This window comes from Miniopterus natalensis, chromosome 12, assembly GCF_054644295.1.
Source record: "Miniopterus natalensis isolate mMinNat1 chromosome 12, mMinNat1.hap1, whole genome shotgun sequence".
Taxonomy (NCBI): Eukaryota; Metazoa; Chordata; class Mammalia; order Chiroptera; family Miniopteridae; genus Miniopterus; species Miniopterus natalensis.
Window position 1 is genome coordinate 32,877,047 of NC_142092.1, and position 20,610 is coordinate 32,897,656.

The window sequence follows — 20,610 nt, forward strand, 5'->3', positions numbered from 1 at the left end:
ATTTCCTCCCTCCCATCTTACCTGCCTGGCTAGCTCACTAGCCACTGCCTGTATTTCCTTCTTTTTCTCCCTTCCTTCCTCTGTCTTCCCCATGATGACTATGCCTGAGGCCATCTGCCTGCCACCAGCATGTTGGTCCTTCTACCACCCTTCTTTTTTTCAAATCTCCCTTAATATTCACTTCTTCAAAAATACTTTTAATGTTACCTTCCTGGTAAGACATGGTTTCTTTCTCTACTTCTCACTCTCAGGCTCACAAGAAAAAAGTGAGAGAGAGAAACCACAAATAAATATATTTCATGTTTACAAAGCACATTTGCAAGCAGATTCTCAAGAACGTATAAGCTGGACTTCATTAGTGCCTCTACATCGTGGTGGGTGGATTAGGAGGCTAAGAAAATCATTAACCTCTGGTTGAGAACACAGACTGGAAAAAATTTTCCATACAGTGACAGCCAAAGTTCACTGCAGGTTTAACCTCTTAATGTGTTTTTCCCATGAATCAGTCTATCTGATTAGCTTCAACCCCACATAGTTCCCAGGGGCAGTGGGACATAGAAGAGGCTAGGATTTTGAGTGGGAAGTTTGGAAAGCAGGCCATATTTTGGGAGAGACCTAAGGGTGGCAGGCTAGAGAAACTTAGGGGTAAAGTTGTAGGGCTCAGAAGAAATACAAAAGGAAAAGGAGCTCCTATTCTCAAACCTATAAAATAGAGCTGAAACAACGTCCCAAGGTGACTTGGAAAAACAACAGAGCTAATATAAGTGAAAATACTCTCAGGCTTCAATCTGCCATACACATTAAAGTACTAATGATGACAATAACCACACATAAAAAAGAACATTAAGTGGCCTCACTACCTTACTCTAAAATCACTAGCGGCAGAAAAAAATATGAACCTGGGGCAGATACATTCCACCTTGCTGACAATATCCTAACTTAATTTGGGGTATCAATGTGCCAAACTAAAACATTTCTCAGCCACACTTTGAAGCTACAAATGGCCAAAGGACAGCTCCAGACATTGAAAACTAAACAGAAGCCTGCTGAGAATTTTTGGGAGTTTTGCTTTCCTGACATAGACAATAACCTTATCTTGTCTTTTTTCACTTATACCTGTGTGGAAAGCAGATGTAATGGCTGGAGCAGCTGGAGCCATGTTGTGCAGACGACAGAGGGGCAAGGAAATTGCAGATCTCAATACTGAAATCCTTGAGCCACTGAATTAATACCAATAACTTTCTCTCTAGGTTTCTTGTTACATGAGAAAAAAAGTAAGCCCTTAATACTTACATAGGTATTATACCCATTTATTGAGTTTTCTCTCCCTTGCAGCCAAACAATTCTTTACTGATACAGAAGCTCCAAAGAGGAGTGAGCCTGGCCCTGGGCAAACTTTTGCCTTAGGTAAAATGAGTTTTTGACACCTTCCCAGCTTCACTCCAAAAGTTCATCTCCTTTTTCATGATAGCCTCTCCTTGCTGGCCCACTTCTCAGAATGCTCAAGTCTCAGGGATTTTAGGGAAGTCCTGAAAAGTGCCACTCTATTAGATTCCAATGCCTATCTTAGAAGACCTTTCTATCCTCACATGATAAACAAATTGCTGCTGTTGTGGGTTACATTGGCTTATCAAAGGCATTACAGTAATGTAAGAGAGACATTATAGACAAGTAATGTTCTGGCTCTAAACCGAGGGCTCTTTTTACTACATACAAGTATTTTCCACCCAGACACACCTGTTAACTGCCCCATTCTAGAGGGAGCTATCATTCTGAGAAAAAAAGAATCTTACAAACTAATTTAGAATATTAATATCTGATAATATCTCTGTTTTTCCTTCTCAAGGGAGTTTACATTTAAGAGAAATACTACTCAAATCACAGTCAGATGCCAACACACACCCATTAGGATGACAGATAGCTGAAAAAAAGAAGAAAGAAATTACAGAAGATGTGGAGAAGCTGGAGCCCTTGTGTAATGTTGGTGGGGATATAAAATAGTGCAGCCACTACAGAAAACGGTACAGCTGTTCCTCAAAAACTTAAAAATAGAATTTCTATATGACCCAGCAATGCTGCTTCTGTGTGTATACCCAAATGAACCGCAAACAGGGACTTGAACAGATAAGCACAGTGGACTATTGTTCAGCTTTGAAAAGAAATTCTGACACAGGCTACAACATGGATGAACCTTGAGGACATCATGCTTAGTGAAATAAGCCAGTCACAAAAGGACAAATACAAGTAGGATTCCACTTATATGTGACAGAAATTCAGAGAGACAGAAAACGGAATAGTATTTGCCAGGGTCTGAGGGGAGAGAGAAGTAGGGAGTTACCGCTTAATGGGTACAATTTCAGTTTTACAAGATGAAGACAGTTCTGCGGATGGATGGTGGCAATGGGAGCAAAACAGGGTGAATGTACTTAATGCCACTGAGCTGTGCACTTAAAAAATGGTTGAGGGGCTAAATGTTATGTGTATTTTACCACAATGTTTAAATAAGCAAAGTATTAAAGATAAACAATCAGGGTGACTTCCTTGGGGTTACTCAAACCACATTCCATGAGTGACTCTGAACTTCAGACAGAATTTTGGAGACAGTTGGAGATTAAACCAAAGACCAAGTATACAAGTCCCATCAGGTGCAGGGTGGCACTGAGGGATGATTTCTTACAGATTATTATTATAAACATATCAAGGTGGGGAAGAGAGATGTGAGAGACTTGGCAAGGTTGAAACCATTTTGAGTAAAGGAAAAAGATAAAACCTCTATTTACCAACAAATGGTTCCTTTCCTTATAATAATGTTACTAAACTTACAAGCAAGAGAAAGCAGTTAAACCAGGAAGGAGGTCTCTGCTTCTAATGAGTCCGTGTTGTGGACAAATGCGCCCTTCAGGAGACCCATCATCCATTCCTGAGGGAAAACAGAGATGGCAGGGCAAATGTTGATTGCCAGAATGTGGCAGCATTTTTAACAAATGACCACACTTACTAATTCCCCCCCCCCATTTTTTTAAAAATCTGAAATAATTTCATGCTAAATGAAACGATGTAAAAATCGTACAGAGCACTTCCATATTCCCTTTACTGATTCGCTAATTTTTACAATACTGCCACATTTGCCTTCTCGCTCTCTCTGCACCATTTGAGAATGTGCCTTTTCCCCTTGGTGCTTCCGTATATATTCCTTAAGAACAAGGGTATCCTTTGCAATGCTATGATAGTTACCCAATTCAGGAAATTTATCACCGATACAATGGTTTTATCTTATCTACAGTCCATAATTCAGTTTTGTCAACTGTACCAATAACGCCTTTTATAACATTTCCTCCAGGATATAGTCAAGGATCATATATTGAATTTTATATGTCATATCCTTTTAATCTCTTTAAATCTGAAACAGTTCCTCAGTCTTTCAGTAGAGGTCAGCTATTATATACGATATGCCTCAGTTTGGGTTTGGTTAATGTTTCCTTATGATTAGATTTGGAACATAAGCTCAGCAGCTAGAATACTGACATAACACTGTATCCTCAAAGTATCATATCCAGAGACACACAAGTCCGTCACTGGTGATAATTTTTATTTCCCGGTCAAGGTGTTATCCAGTTTCTCCGCTGTATATTTACTGTTTTCCCCCTATGCACCTAATAAATAATGTCTACAGGAAGACATTATCAGGCCATGCAAATATGCTGCTATGCACCAGAATTTACATCCTAGATTTAGCATCCATTGATGATTCACGTCTAAACCAGTCTTTGCTTTGATGGGTGCAAAACAGTTAATTTTCCCAACTACACCACTCTCCCGTGTTTATCAGTTAGCATTCTACCCTAAGGAAAAATATTCTTTTCTCTCCTACTTTAATTTATCTATTTAAGTATTAGTATGAATTCATGGATTCTTATTTTATTCAGTGGATTACAATTAATTGCTGTTGTTTGTTTTTTTAATATGTTTTTATTTCCGAGAGAGGAAGGGAGAGGGGGAGAGAGAGAAAAACATCGATGATGAGAGCCCCCTACTGAGGATGGAGCCTACGGCCCGGGCATGTGCCCTGACTGGGAATTCAACTGCGACCTCCTGGTTCATAGGTTGATTCTCAACCCCTGAGCCACGCCAGTCAGGCAGCTGTTCTTATTTCTTTTGCTGCTCAAATTTTTCCAGATTTGGCCAGCAGGAGCCCCTTCAAGTTGGTTTCTGTATCCTTTTGACAGGACCTCTCTTTTTTATGAGGACTCCTTCACTTTCTGGCAGAGTAACATGTTCCAAAGTTCATCTTGCTCCCTCACTGTCCCAAGCCTGGAATCGCTCATTTCTCATGGAATCTCTAGTTTACTTTCTTTTTGCCCAAATTTGTAACATATTGAGATGGAATTTTGTTTTGTTTTTGATGACTAACTGGGTTTCACTTTTGTATGTATCTCTTTCCTATTATCATGAGACATCTTTTAAGGAATATAATATGGTGTGTGGGAAAGACATATACGGCTATCATCAAGAAGACAGGAGATAACGGGTGTTCGTGAGGATGTGGTGAAAAGGAAAACCCTGTGCACTGTTGCTGGAGACGTAAACTGGTCCAACCACTATGGAAAAAAATGTGGAGATTCCTCAAAAAAATTAAAAATAGATCTACTAAACAGTCCAGCAATTCCACTACTGGGCATATTTCCAAAGGAAATGAAAACAGTATTTCAAAAAGATACACACACCATCATGTTTATTGCAGCATTATTAATAATAGCCAAGATATGGAAACAACCTAAATGCGCATCAACAGACAAATGGATTTAAAAGATTTGGTACATAGACATGGAATATTACTCAGCCATGAAAAGAATAATATCCTGCCATTTATGACAACATGCATGGACCCTGAGCATATTATGTTCAAGTAGTTTAAATCAGACAGAGAAAGATAAATACTGCTTGATATCACTTATATGTAAAACATAAATTTTAGAAAGTCAAATTAGTGAAAAACAGAGAGTAAAATGTTGCTGAGCAGAGAATGGGTGGTGGGGAGATAAGACTGATGTTGTTTAAGGGCACAAACTTGTAACGATTAGTAGTACATAAGTCGTAGTGATCCAGTGCATGGTATAATGAATGTAGACAACAATACTGTACCATAATTAAGTAATGTGACAAAATAAAGGCAATCATATTACCATATATAAATGTATAAAAGAAACACACTGTACACCTTAAATTTACAATATTATATGTCAAATATTTTCAATTAAAAACAGAAAATGTAGAATATAAATTTTAAAATAAAATTTAAAAATAAAAATAAGACAATTTTTTTAAATGTACAATAGTATGTTTTTTAATAGGGGTGGGGAAAAGATTTCTGGACTAAGACCCTAAAAACACAAATGCTAAGATAAAAAGTTGATTAATTTGATTCTGTCAAAATAAAGAACACCATAGACAAAGTAAAGATGAGAGTTTAGGGAGAAATATAAAAATATTGGTAACATATAAAACCAGCAAGAACTTAACACCTGTAATATGCAAACAACTGCTAAAAATCAATATGAAAAAAAGTGGGAGACCCAATTTTAAAATGAGCAAAAGTATTGAATAGATAATTCTCAAAAGGAAAGCCCAAGTAACTAATAAGAATATTAAGAAATGCTCAGAGTCTTCAGTAAACAAAGAAATTGAAGTAAAAATAAGATTATTAGAATAAAAAAAATTAGAAGGTAAATAATTTCAGAGATGAAAGAATGTAAAATTGGGGGAAATTGTAAATTGGTACAGTCATTCTAGAAAACAATATCCCCTATGACTCCAAAATCCCCTTCTGTTTTCTATTGTGGTGTGGTTTGTGGTACTGGGACTTGGAGACAATCTAAATGTCCATTCATAGGGGAATAATAAAATACAATGGATGCAATGGTGGTCACCAGGGGCTGAGGGGAAGTGGGAATGGAGGGTTACTGTTTAATTGCTAGAGTTTCAGTTTGGGAAAATGAAAAAGTTCTGGAGAAGGATGGTGGTAATGGCTGTAGAACCATCAGGTACATGCATGTACCTGATGCCAAAGAACTGTACACTTAAAAATGGTTAAAATGTAAATATTATGTTACATATATTTTACCACAATTTTAAAAATACAACGGATTCACATTATGAAATACCTTGCAGAAGTTAAAAATATTGAGCTAACTGTAGTTATAGGCACATGTTCTTAAAAACAGGATTGAATGACAAATTAAAAACACAAACATGTTCCAAATAACACTCCATATTTTACTAGGACACATGCATCTTTAAAGATTCATTACCAACATATTAGTTTGGAAAATGACTTGGGACAGAGGACTAGGAATGAAGGTTGGGGATTAAGGGAAAAAATAATAAAATAAGAGGGGTGTTACATGGACCAATGATAAATAACAAAAGGACATTATGAACTGAGAAGTTTGCACCATCAGTTAAAATGGCATCATACATGTAAAAACCCTTTGAAAGGATATAAAGTTTTACAGTTTATAGTTTATTATTTCCTTCATTTGAAGAGTGAAATGAACCAAAATAGATTTGACTCCTAATTTTTTGGATCTTCAGTGAATTCTGAAAAATGGTGATTTACACATTGCTTAAGTATCCCACATTGGAAATTTATCTGTATTTTATGAGCTTTTAAATGTCTCCAGTGATCTCTCATTACCACTAATTTCTTCTTTCCTCTTTTTTATATTCTATTCCACGCTGAGTCGGATTAAGAGGTGGGTCAGACAGGATTTGCCTGGGGTGCTAGTATTTAAGAGGTGCTAAAAATGTCGCTAGAATTATAACAAGATGGAAAAAATTATTTTTCCTAGCACTCCTCTTACAGAGAACACTTTCGAGGTTAAAACCCAGTTATAAATTGTGTGTGGTGGGGCTGTGTGTGACCCCTCTCCCAGGGAAATATACAAATAATAACAGAAGTTATTTAAACTCAGGGCCACAAAGCCACAGTGTAGAGTTGTACACAGCTCCCGCATCTGTCATTTACATATGACCTGCAAGACTGTCCTTGCTTAAACTGCCTCTTTAAGAGGGTCATTAACTATTTGCCTGTACAAATATCCCACTGAATCAGAATGCAAGGCTTTTGTTTCATACATCATCCAGATAATCATGTTTGGGGCTGGAGCTGAACTTTTTAGGAAAAGAGAGGACACGCTGAGCACTAACCAGGCACCAAGTTATTAGACTGCTTGGGGACCCACCTGCTCCTGGCTGGGTCTACTTCCAGGACAGAATTACAGAAGGCCCTCCATGCAGAATGCTGAAGCCCAGCCATCACTCCCAGTGTGCCGGGCCGTCAGGGTCTAACTGTGCCCTTCATCTAGCCATCCTTCCTCAAGAGGCACGAAGAGGAAGGAGCCGCGGGTGGCGGTCAAGAGGTCCCCCGTGGATTCCGTCTGCAAATGGGGCAAAGCTAGCATGGCTGTGCATGAAACCAGGCCTACAATCTTGGCCTGACTCTGCAAAAGGGTATATTTGAGAAGAGGGACAAATGTCTTTATTTGACCCTAATTCTTAAGGAAAGGGGGATGGATCTCTATTTCCTAAAAGCATTTGGGGAATATCAAGAGAATTGTTCACTTAGTTGAGCATATCTCTGTGGGATGTTTGGCAACCACAATTCCTTACCCTCCCTTCTCAACGCATTTAACACAAGTTAATATGTAAAGTAGGCATCTAAAAAAAAATTTTCTGACTGCCAAATTAGGGTTTGAACTGTGCTTTCATACATCAATTAGCAGTTTTCCTTAAAGTATCTCCATTTTTTTTTTTGCTTAGTTCACATATTAAGCTGTTCACAATATTGTCAAACAAAGCAATTCACAATATTATGTTAATTGACTCTTCAGAAAGACCTAGAAACTAAAGCACAAAATATATACATACACACACACACACACACACACACACACACACACACATACATACACCTTCTGGTGACATGTCTAGGGTCCCTGAGTTTCATTTGCCAATTAAACAAATCTTCATTGAGTGCCAAGCAACACAGCAGGTGCTGAACACACCTTTGGGGGCTCTGCCCTGGTGGCATGTAAGAGTCAGGTGGTGTGATTTTGCAGAAGGACTGGGACAGATGCCTTTTTCAGCCAACCCTGCAAGGCATCTCTGGGGAAGGCCACTGCCCATCTCAAAATGAAGAAGTCAGGCCAAATAACTTAAAGTTCCTTTCCAGCTTTTTAATTTGAAATTTTGAATAAAACTTTAATACTTTACCACCTTTTTTATATGTAACGAGTTCTACTTAAAAAAAAAAAAAAAAAAGACACTTACATTGGAACATGGCTAAGCGTTTTACATACTATTTTTTAATTCATCCTCAGAACAGTCCTCTGAAGTAGGCACATATATGCTCAATTTCCAAAGCAGAAAACTAAGTACCTTCTCTAATGTCACATAACTAGCAAAGGCCAGGGCTTGGGGGACAGAACTGGAGACCCTGCACTGTCTTTGCTTCTTAAACTGCCTCTGATGTTTGTCCTTGGTTACCAGCAGTATCTTCTCCAGGCCCTGACTGTGACCTACCAGCTGTCAAATCTTGGTGTTTCCGTTCTGTGCGGTTCAACCACTTATTTCCTCTCTGTGAAATGAGCAGCCTCCTTGAGAGGATCCATCTGTACCACGCTCCAGCCAACTGACCAGCCAGCCCGGAGCAGCTTCTTCCCAGGATGGGCAGAATGCGGGGATGACTGACAGCAGTGCCGCGACGCTTCTCGAGGCTCTCACCCCTGAGCGCAGACAAGCCTTCTCATAATTTACATGCTCCAATTGAAATATAGATGCTGAAGCACCAGAATTATACATCTGTTCCCTTGACTTTTTAACCAAAGAGTGCTAGTTTATTGCTGAGCTTAAGGATAAAAGAAGCAAGAAATGAAAGTTGGATTGGGTTTTTTTAAAGTTTCCTCCCCACTAAGTACAATCAGATGTTGACTCTAAGAGCCGGATGCTGGGTGGATGTTCACTTCACTTTGCCTCTCAGTTTATCAGCTCGTTTTTTTAGGTAACACTTTCCATCACAAAAGAAAACCGAAGGGCCCTATACAAATATTTTCAGTTAAATGCATCAAACAGCCCCAATGTTGTGGTGCCAGAAAAAATAAAATAAAATAAAACAGGAATGGTACAAAACTGATTTATGAGGCTTTGTGGGGAAACAACTGTCCTTTCATCTCTGAATACACAGTTTATCTTTGACCCTGGAGTACTCACTGGAATTCTGGGCAAAGGGCACCTATTCAGAAATAATCTATCCAAGACCTGAGGAGCTCCACCATGAACCAGAGATCAAACGCCTTTTATGTTCTTTCTGCTCCAGGATTAAAACAGCAGACCTATTATATTTTAACACACAAAATAAAGAATCAATCAGAGGAACCTGCTGCCTCAGCAAACACTTTCTTCCAAGAGAACAAACTATTTGTGATATAAAACCCTGTAAGTGTCTCTATTGAGTATCTCAAAGATGGAGAGGTGGGCTGCGTCTTTTCAAAGGTAGGAAGGTAAATGAATGAGTTAGTGAGTTGACCTGTCTTTTCCTGGGGAAAAGAAAATGTCAAAGGGCTCACGTTCACCCCGCCTCTAAGAAATGTGTATTCATTTAGGATGCAGGCACAAGATATTTCTCTACACCTTTCTCACACATTCTCCTTTGGCCAAGAGAATATTTTCCCCTGGCCCAGAGATTTATATATGGTCTCCAGGTGTATCATCCAAAGTCCCTCCAGGTTTCTGCACCTGGAGATCAGCACAGAAGCCTATCAGGTGCACAAGAGTTTGGGCAGGAAATGCAGAGATGCCTGAGCACCTGGAGAGACCGAGTGGGCACCAAATGAGGTCTACGTGACTCAGGAATCACTTTTCCGGTCCCCAATACCCTTCCCTATGCCTTGTGTCTTCATCTTCCTGGCCAAGGTTGATTGGTCCAGGAACGGTACTTTACCCAAGTTTGACTAATCAGAGTTGTCTGTCAGGACTTTTAACAGGGACAAGAGCAGGAATTCAGTACTTTCAGGAGTGAAAGCTACGAAAATATAATATTTGGGAGACCTGGTCTGCAATAAGAGAGAATTACTCATCAAAAGTGCAGGTTCCTGGACCCTGTCCCAGATCTGCTGAATCAGAATCTTTGGAGAGGCATCTTAGAAACTCCATTACGAACACAAACACCAGATGATTTTTATATACCTAAAACTCTGAGCATCTCTACTCTAAGAATTCTAGGAGGGCTTAAGGGTGGGGTAGTGGGTTATATTTTCCAACTCTGCCTGACTTCTGACTGGTTTCTTTGGCTGTTAATCATTATTCTTGACTCATTCCTTTAAGTCCATATACCTGTAGGATGGAGAACCACCCTCTCTTTTTCATTCCAGCCCAAGCACTATTTGCACAGGCTGTTGTGAATGTACTTCTTTTAAAGACCTTGGAATAACAAAGATGGAGTGGGGTAATTAAGCACAGTATATAGAACAAGAGACAACTTAACTCTAAACATTGGACATCGTACATTGATCGGCTATATTCACCAGTGGTAGAGCAGATCACTGTTTACCAGATATTTACTACCCCCCCCACTTCCTTTGCCCATCTCCATTGGAGGATTATCCCTACCTGTGGCTTAAGACTTGACCATAATCCTATGTATAGTAGCATCTTATTGCTTTGGACAATAGATGTTACTATACATATTCAAATAGCTTCTAATATCATCAAGTAGGAAAGAAATCTAAAAGACAGGGAACTTGGATTTTAATTCTAACTCTCTACTAACCACCTTTGTGACCTTGAGGGTATTGGTTGAACCATCCGACACACTGAAGGTCCCTTCCAGTTCTGACATGGTATGAGTCTGTCATATGCGTTACATAGTATGCATTATGTATTATGTATTATGCATTATGTGATGTATAAGACAGGGAAGAATTTCCCATTGGAATAGAAAATAGCATCACCACTGTAACATGAGGACTAGCCTGGTTGTAATATGTAGCACAAAACAGGGACACTTTGATCAGCTACCAGTTTATCTTCTCTCTTTTATTCTTTCATAAGGAGCCCAATTCTCCCCTCCACCTTGATGAAAGTGTGCTTCCTGAGCTGCAATGCTGAGGTAACTCTTCCCTCAGCTCAGGGGAAGAATCAGGACCAACATTCGGGACAGCACCTCTTTCCTCATCTTGGTGGCATCATCTCCACCTCCCAGGTGTCCTGGCTCCCAGCCTCCTCACCGTCCGTCAGTACTCTGCTCCAGCACATCATTTTCTGTAGTCTAAGACATAAGTGGGCCACAGTGTCCACATCTGCGCAGTGACATGTTGTACTAGGTCATCTCTAAGAACCCATCCAAGACGTAGAGTCCAACAGCCTGCATCAACTTTAAAGCATCTCTATATGAACTGGCACGGAACGATCTCCGAGACACGGTACGAAGTGAGGGGGACAAAGCGCATAACTGTGCACAGATATGTTCCCACTCATGCTGCGTGTTGACAGACTGTCTCTGGAAAAATATATAATGAACTGGCAACAGTATGCCTCTGGGGAAAGGATTTGGAGGACAGGAAGGAGGAGACTGACTTTGCACTGTGCAGCAGTCCCCCCTTACCCGTGGTTTTGCTTTCCAAGTTTCAGTTACCTCACAGTCAACAGCAGTCTGAAAACATTATATGGAAAATTACAGAAATAAACAATTCATAAGTTTTAAAGTGAATGCCACTCTGAGTAGTATGATGAAATCTCGCACCGTCCCGCTCAATCCCGTCCAGAACATGAATCATCCCTTTCTCTAGGGGAGCCGTGCTGTACATGTTCCCCACCCCTTAGTCACTCAGTAGCCGTCTCTGTTACCAGGTTTACTGTCACAGTATCACAGCGCTTGTTTCACTCGGTAATGGCCCCAAGCACAAGAGTAGTGATACTGGCAATTCAGACATGCCAAAAAGAAGCCACAAAGAGCTTCCTTTAAGAAAGAGGCAGCAATTTCCAATTACAATGTTCTTCAAAAGGTTCAGCAAAATAAACCAACTGTCGGGATCCCCAACCATCAACATCATCTGCTCGTTACATCCAACCACAACACAGCCGTGGCTGTGATCCGGGACTGCCCCAAGCAGATGATCCTTCTTCTGACGTAGCATCAGAAGATCAATAGCAGCCTAATGCTACATCACAATGCCTAGGCCATTCACCTCGCTTCATCTCAATCTCATCTTGTGGACGTTGTATCTTTGCATCTCACTTCAACACAAGGGTGAAACAGTACAATAAAATATTTTGAGACTATATTCACATAACTTTTATTACAGTATATTTTTATAACTGTTCCATTTTATTATTATTGTTAATCTCTTCCTGTGCTTAATTTATAAATTAAACTTTATCATAGGTATGTGTGTATAGTAAAAATCATAGTACATATAGGATTTGGTACTATCCATAGTTTCAGGCATCTATGGGGGTCTTGGAATGTACCCTCCATGGATAAGAGGAGGCTACATATACCCTTTATAGTTTTATACCATGAGAATTCTTCACCTATCTTTTCCAGTAATTTAAAACCCAGAAAAGAGGCCTACATAACAAGTCAGTACAAAATGGCTACTTTTGCTTTTATAATAATTTTATATTCATTATAATATTACAAATTAAGTGGCTGCACTTCTATGGAATCTTAAGGCTAAATTTTTCCACCTTAAAAATTAGTTCTTAAATTCACTTAATTCTCATTGTGGGCTGTTGAAAGTTACAAGCTCTTGGTGAGAAGGAAATACCTTCTAGGGAATAAGATGGGTCTAAGGTGGGGAGAGTGACTTAATTATTGATCAGGCACGTCATATACATTACCTCATTTAATCCTTATAACAATTCTCTGTGCTCTTAATTTCTGCATCACGGGGGGGGGGGGGGGGGGGGGAGGTGCTCAGAGAGGTGAGATGATTTGCCAAGAAGCAGCTGAGGTTTAAACCCAGGTTTAACTTGACTCCAAGCCCATATGCATTCCAGGTTGCCATGCTGCCTCCTGGAAGTAATCTAAGGGAACAGGTTCATATTAAGAATATTAGTCATTTATGTGAGTGGGGAAAGGAGGGGAAATGCCATATAAAAATTGGTAGACTAGAACTGAGTTAGTTACTATGAGCCATATCTGTTTCCTCTTGTAGGCTTTTCAGCATCAGGGTAAGAGTCTTAAAACACTTGCCTCTGGTCCGTGTGTCAGGTGTGCCCCTGGACAATTTAACTCTGTTCTGTTCTACATGAAGTGTATTTTTTAAAGAATCTCTTTCCAGGGGATTAATGCTGCAGGTGGAGCCTGACTGGATTGGACAGAGCCACCACAACTCATTGGTTCTGTTGGGTCTTCCTGCCACATGTCAAGCATGTGACCCGGGCAGGATTCAAATTCAGGCCTTTCCACAGCCAAGTCTTTAAGTCCCATTTCGTCTCCTACTCTCATTTTACAGGTAGAGAAAATCCAAGATCCAGAGAAGCAAAAAGACAAAGGGAGGAATCACTGGGGTAAGAACTCAGTTCTCCCACCTCTGTATCCTGTGTCCTTCCTCCTACACCAAGATGCTCCTACACCAAAATGAGCCCTTTTTCATTTCTGGGAGATGGTGCAAGACACTGGTTAAGATGGTTAGGAGTAAAAATTCCAAAATTCCTGTGACCTGGGATTCTTCTCTATGCAGTCCCATCCCAAATATATGATACTGGGCAAGTTGAGTCACTTCTTTATGCCTGTGTCCTTACATGTAAAATGAGAATAACAATTATACCTAATTCACAAATTAAAAATTTGTGTGGATTAAATTAAATAAGGTATGCAAAGTATCAGACAAAAAACAAAGACCACAATAAATATTAGTTACTATTAGTAGTAGTAAAATCTGACTTATAGTTGGAAATGGATTTTGCAAAAAACATCAAGTATATGGATGCTTCTCCTTCAGTAGGCCCTGAGCTCTCAGAGCACAGGGACCATATCTTATTCATCTTTTAAACTCATTTGGGAGAGGGATCTGTCACATTCTAAGACCCACTACATCCAGGATGCCAATGAGGTGTTTCACATGGGAGATTGTCATGGCTTACACTACATGACTCCCCACAGAAACCAAGCACAGGTACCTCACCTGTAAGGCTTGGCCAAAAGAAGACAACAGGAATTAAATGAACTCATCAGATCCCACTCTTAGGTTTGAAAAATGGACTCACAGTATGAGGGGACAATAGGTGGTAGAGAAAGAAGCCAAAAGATGCACACAGAGATAACAGTAAATAGGAGGCACTTTGGGAAGGAAAATTGAGGAAATAGAATGGGAACCATAGGAGAAGCAGACACAGCCAGTAGACACTTCATCCAAGTGTATAAGCCCTTCTTTATCAGGAGGAATTACACTCAGCTGCTCATAACTAAGACCTAAAGACAAGGGCTCATGCACATAAAGAGTTATTCTCTCTCATAAAAGATGAACAGAGAAAAGCAATCCAGAGCTGGTGTAGAAGATCCTCAAAGTGAACAGGCATCCAGGTTCCTTTGATTTCTCTGCTCCAAAGTCCTTTGAACATAGCTGCCAAACTCAAGGTCCTAGGAGGCTACCAGAGTTCCAAATTCCAGAAAGAAAGGAGGCGAAAAAGGTAGTCCTTCCTGTTGTTTCAGGCCCCTTTAGAGAGATCTCCTGAAGTCCCACCCATGGCTCCCTGCATCCTGATGGCCACACCTAGATGCATACTAGGCTGGGTAATGCAGCCTTTTAGCTGGGCATGACACCCATCCATATTAAACAAGGGCTCTGTTACTAAAGAAGAGGACAGTGGATATTGAAGAGGCAACTAGCAATTTCTGGTCATTTCCCTGGGTCATGAATTTACTTAGCTGCCAAGGGAACAACAAGGAAGTACGATTGCTACACCTGAGCTGAACCACCTTCTAATTCCCAGACCACATTCCCATCTTTGTGAGACCTGCTAAGGATCAAGATTTCCATCTTCCTTATTTCCTTAACCCTCCTTATAATAAACTATTTTTTAAAGATAACTTAAATAGGCCTTTGGAGTTTTTTTCTACTTAAAAGAACCTAAATAACAGTTACTGGCCCAGTTACTGGCATGTATCTGGCACACAGAAAGTTCTCGGTAAATATTCATTAAACTGAACTGACTCCCATGAACAATCAGTCACACAATCACACAGCTCTCTCATTCACTCACCTGCTCTGTGCCTGCCCTGAGTCTTCAGATTTGTTACCTGAGAAGACAGCAATGGGGGTTTTGTGCTTGTTTTTCACTGGGCTTTTGCAAGTGTTTCATGCAAAGTCATCGTTAATAGCAAATGTTTCAGTGCTTTTTGAGTTGTGGATCATACTGGGTCCTTCACCGCTTTAGTGTGTGGGTTGAAGATTGATGATCCTTTGTTGATTTCATGGCCATTGCCACCAAGCTTGAGTTTCATAACAAATTGGAGCAACTGAGGCTAAACCCACTACTTTCCTACAGAGATCTCCTGAATCTACAAGTTTCATTTTTTAAAATTCTGATTGAAATAAAAATTAGTGAGAGGGAGACTGAAAGAGAACTGAGTCACATCCAAACAATCCATGCCTGAAATGACGGGAAATAACTGTGGACTCTCTCCAAGAAGGAGAGAGGAGGTTGGGAGGCAGAGGGCTGTCTGCACTCACAAACTATAATGGAGAGTAAAGTAATGAATGTAATCTACAGTAACCTCCCAAATTATAAATTTTTGAATGCCATATCTTAGATTTATGGGTTGTCCATAAATGAACTAGTCTGACTTGTGAAAGAATGTCCAGTCAAGGACAACCCAAATGAAAGATGGTCCCCCTTTTATTGAGCTGCATCTCACCCCTGTAGCATCCTCCTCTTAGCCCTGATTGTGTCTTCTGGAGATTCCCAAGTCGCCTTAATTCCTTCTTTGAAATGACATTTCAAATACATGAAAATACAAATCAAGCCGTTTTCCCTTAAGATATCTCTTCTCCAGGTCATCATTCTCAATGCCCTTCACTATCTATAGTCAGACAAGACTGGAAGGCCTTTCACCATCCTCATTCTTGGTTCCATTCCTCCAATGGATCAAGTCCATCAATGTCCCCACTAAAAATACAATGCACAGAACTGCATATAAAATCCCAGATGTGATCTAATGGGGGTGGGGGCAAAAAATACACTGTAGTTAGCATTCCCCTTGATCTGGCAACTCTATTATTGGAATCTAAGTTTGCATTTTTTGCATTGGCAATTTTTTATAGCCATGATTCATTCTTGCTTCTTTTTTAAATTGAACTTGTTGGGGTGACATTGGTTAATAAAATTATATAGGTTTCAGGGGTACAATTCTGAAAACATCAACTATATTCATTCATTTTGTAATCCCCTATGACTCCTAGGATCATTTCCCACAACATATAGTTTCATAGTTGCATGACAGTTGTTCTCAAAATCCAAATATAAGATTTTCCCCTTATGTATAGTCCCAGTAAAGCCTAATCTGCCATCAACAATAGTGGTCAGACCTCCCAACTAAATGTCATCCATAGATTGACAACAAACTTTTATGTCTTCATTTGCTGGCCAGGATGGTCCAAAACAAGAGAACAATGAGCCACAAGACTAAAGACTGTCCTCAAAATTGGCATTGATTTATTACTCAAAGTCTTTTGAAGGTAGCTGTTCAAACAGCTAAAAAAAATCCACCTGGCTTCACTGTTTTCCATCCTAAAATTCCCTATCATGAAAAACTTTGTTAAATGCCTTGCTGAATTGAGACGTACCTTGTCTTTAGCATTCCCCTCCCTGATACCTCTCTAGTAACTCTATCAAAAGAGGAAACATCAGCTTGGTTTGATACTTTCACAACATCTCAGGTACCTTCCTACAATAACTTTTTACGATAACATCCCATGGCAACAATTTGGTGATGACTGATAGAAGTACAGTCCCCTTGGGTCATGCCACTTAATAATATCAAATGGTATACTCATCAGTGAAATAATACTTCTGTACTTGCCAGCATGTTATACTTAATGTCTTAATTCCATCTGGGGTAAATGAAGTCATCCCTCCAGTTTTCGTTTTTGTTCTTTAAAAAAAAAAAGAAAAAGAAAAAGGTACACAGTCTTCAGTCTTTGGATTTATTTCAATTCAAAACAAAGAAATAATTTAAAAATTATGTTATTCAAAGGGTGGAGGGAGAACAACTTACCTGACTGGTGAGTTTGGAATAGGGAAAGAGGCATGAATAGCTCTGCCTATTCCTCTCCCCTTTATTTCAAGAACAAACCTGCATGCAGAGAATAGAAACACTCCATCATCCTCTGCATGCAAGGGAGGTGTGGTAGGCCAGTGCAGATTGTTTCTAGGTGGCTACATCTATTTAATTCTGGGGTTTAGTATTAGAGACCAATTCTGGGGGTTAGTGTTAAGAGATTAATCCAAGAAGTCCTCTTGCTCCTGGATATGTCATTCTCTAATATAATCATAATCAGTGATAGAGTTAGGTAAGGTACATTCTAATCTCCAAATACCAACTCCTTTGTCTGATTTCTTGATTGAACTCCAGGCATACTATGGCGGTACTTGTTTTTAGGCTCCTAAAACATCCATAACAAAATACTTGGATGGGGAGTTCCCCAGCCAAGGATGCCTGTTAGAGGGTTCCCATTCTATCCATCCTGCTCTACTGGAAGCAGTCTGGGGAAAGTGTGGCCTTGGTATAAACACCACAGTGGATCCAAAGGTGTGACAGCTGGGACTGTCAGTCAGTTGTCCTTCCCCAGCAGGTCCTTTCTCATTATTTCTCTCAATTGTTCTCATAACTCCATGAGATTGTGTTTGTGTATGTATGTGTGTGTGTGTGTGTGTTGCTTTATGAAATTAAGTTTTTACATAGAGACACATGTAGTCATATAGGTAACAATATACATGTGTAGCTTATCACATATATATTATATATAAGCATTTGGTATACTTAACATTTACATACAAACTCTTACAGATGGATTAGGCCATATCAAGTCATATATATTGGAAAGAAATCTCCCAGGTACACACAGAGAGATGTAGATTCAATTCTTAATATGGCCATTTGCCAATTTTATATAGAATTTATATGAGAAAAGCAATCAACATGAATGTGTTTTGTAAAGTAGCAGGCACTAACCACATGTTTATTATTATTATGACACATTTATCAGTATATCAGATGCCAACCTATTTCAGGTGTCTCTGTCTAGCATGCCCTAAATGTGTCTAGATATAACAAGTTAAAAACCAAAATAACTAAGGAGGGGAGATACGATAAAAGCCTTGGTACAGTCATTTAAATATAAGTGGGTACCACAAACCCAAGTTTATATATTGCAGCATCTAGGCATCTCAAGAACTATCAGCCCTACGTATTGGACCACAGAAGAAAACTAGCCTGAGCATCCAGACCTAGAATAGGAACAAAAAACACTAATCCAGAAATAAGTAAAATCAGGTGGGGCAGCAAGAATTCTAGTACCGACTGAAAAACCCAACCTCAATACTAAGTCACGTCTTTATTATTCTACAGGGGACTGTGGATTCTCCTTCTTTCTTTATCTTGACTTTCAGCCATTTCTTTGCTCTTCGGTGCTGCTAAGACTTTGCAGTAGGAATTCCAGAAAGTTTCTTACTACACGTTAGCACAAGTCTTTCGTTCCGCAATCAGAATTAAGCTTTTAAATGCACATGACGTGAACACACTCAAACTCACATTAAAAGGTGCAGGGCTGATCTTGGAGCGTCCCTGGGCAAAGTGGCGTTGCCTGGGTGAGGGGTGAGGGTGGCCCACACTGCGGGGAGGGGCAGAGTGTGGGAGGGATGTGGAGACTTGAGAAAGGTGAGTTCCTAAGATGGGAGGAAAATGAAACTGGGAGGGAGGACTAGGTGAGGAGATATTTGTATACCCATCTTCTCAGCAGAGTCCTTCACAGTAGCCAAAAGGTGAAAGCAACCCAGTGGATGAGTGGACAAACAAAACGTGATATGGACATGCAATGGCATATTATTCAGTCTTTAAAAGGAAGTTCTGAAACATGCTACAACATGAATGAACCTTGAAGACATTATTCTAAGTGAAATATGCCCATTGCAAAAGGACAAATGCAGTCTGACTCCACTTATATGAGCTACCTAGAGTACATTCATAGACAGGAAAGTTGCCAGGGACTGGAGGGAGGAGTTCCTGTTTAATGAGTGCAGAGTTTCAGTTTTACAAGATGAGAAGAGTTCTGTGAATGGATGGTAGTGAATACTGCACATCAGTGTGAATGTACTGTCACTGAACTGTACACTTAAAACTAGTTAAGATGGTAAATGTTATTTGGATTTTACCATAATTAAAACTATGTATTATATTACCAAATTTAAGAACTAGCTTTAAAGAGAGAGAGAAGGGAGCAATGTTTCTATTTTATGACTTTGCCTAGGTTTTTTCCTACTTCTGCTACCAAAGGGTTAGAAGAAAGGAAGCTTGTAAAATTAACTATTAACTACTATTAACTATACAGAACTACAAACTGAGCAAAAGATAATGCTAGATCAGTTGAGATGGGAGGAAAATAATGTCATTAAAACTGCATTATTGTATTGAGTTAAATGGAGAAAAGGGCCCATGTTTAAACAAAATGATTCAAGCCACATCCATTTATTGCCTTGAATATAGAAAACACTTAAGTTGAAGCACAACTTTGATGTAATATGTCTACAGTGCCCTTTGAAGACTCTTTATAGTCAAATAGCAGTTTTTAGAGATGTAAAATGGTGAAAAAAAATTAAGAGCCAAGCACAAAACTCTCCTCGAGTGGCTGACAATAGCGCTGGTGGGTTTGAAATTCAGAGCACTCACCATTACAGAATTAATGCATACTATGGTAAGTTCACCAAGGAAAGTACTGACCCCCTCATAAATGTTCAAGAACAATAAACTTCCAGCCAATGGTAGTGTGAAGAAAATCACTTATACCCACAGCCAACTGGATTCACCTAATGAGATGAAAATGACAGAGGACAGAAGAGACATCCCAAAATGTTCATTGAACACAGGAAGGACATAACTGACAAATGTACAGAGTAAGAGAGAGAGAAAATCCCTGTTTGGATTCAGGTCTTCTCCTTGAGAGTTTCTTAGGTGGGTTTATTCTCCCCATTACCCTGCAGCAGTTAGATTTCAAGGCTGTTTACATTTAACACTTGACAAGAAAATAAATACCTGATAGGAAGACAAAAAATAGTAACTTTATAAAGCAAAGATGACGGGGAGGGGGCAGGGGGAGGATGGCTGCAGTGAGATTCTGTCTCTGACACCAGGGCATCTGTGGCTGGAAATCATTTTTCCACTTAATGATAATCTTCAAGTTATTGGGATCTCTGCCTGCTTTCATTTTCTTTTCCGCTGGCAAACTTCCATTTGCTCTGGCTTTTGCAATAGTAAAAAATAAGTAAATTTGACTCAACAAAACCAAGTATTATATTACAAATACAAACTGAAAATCAACCTAAGGTTTGGCT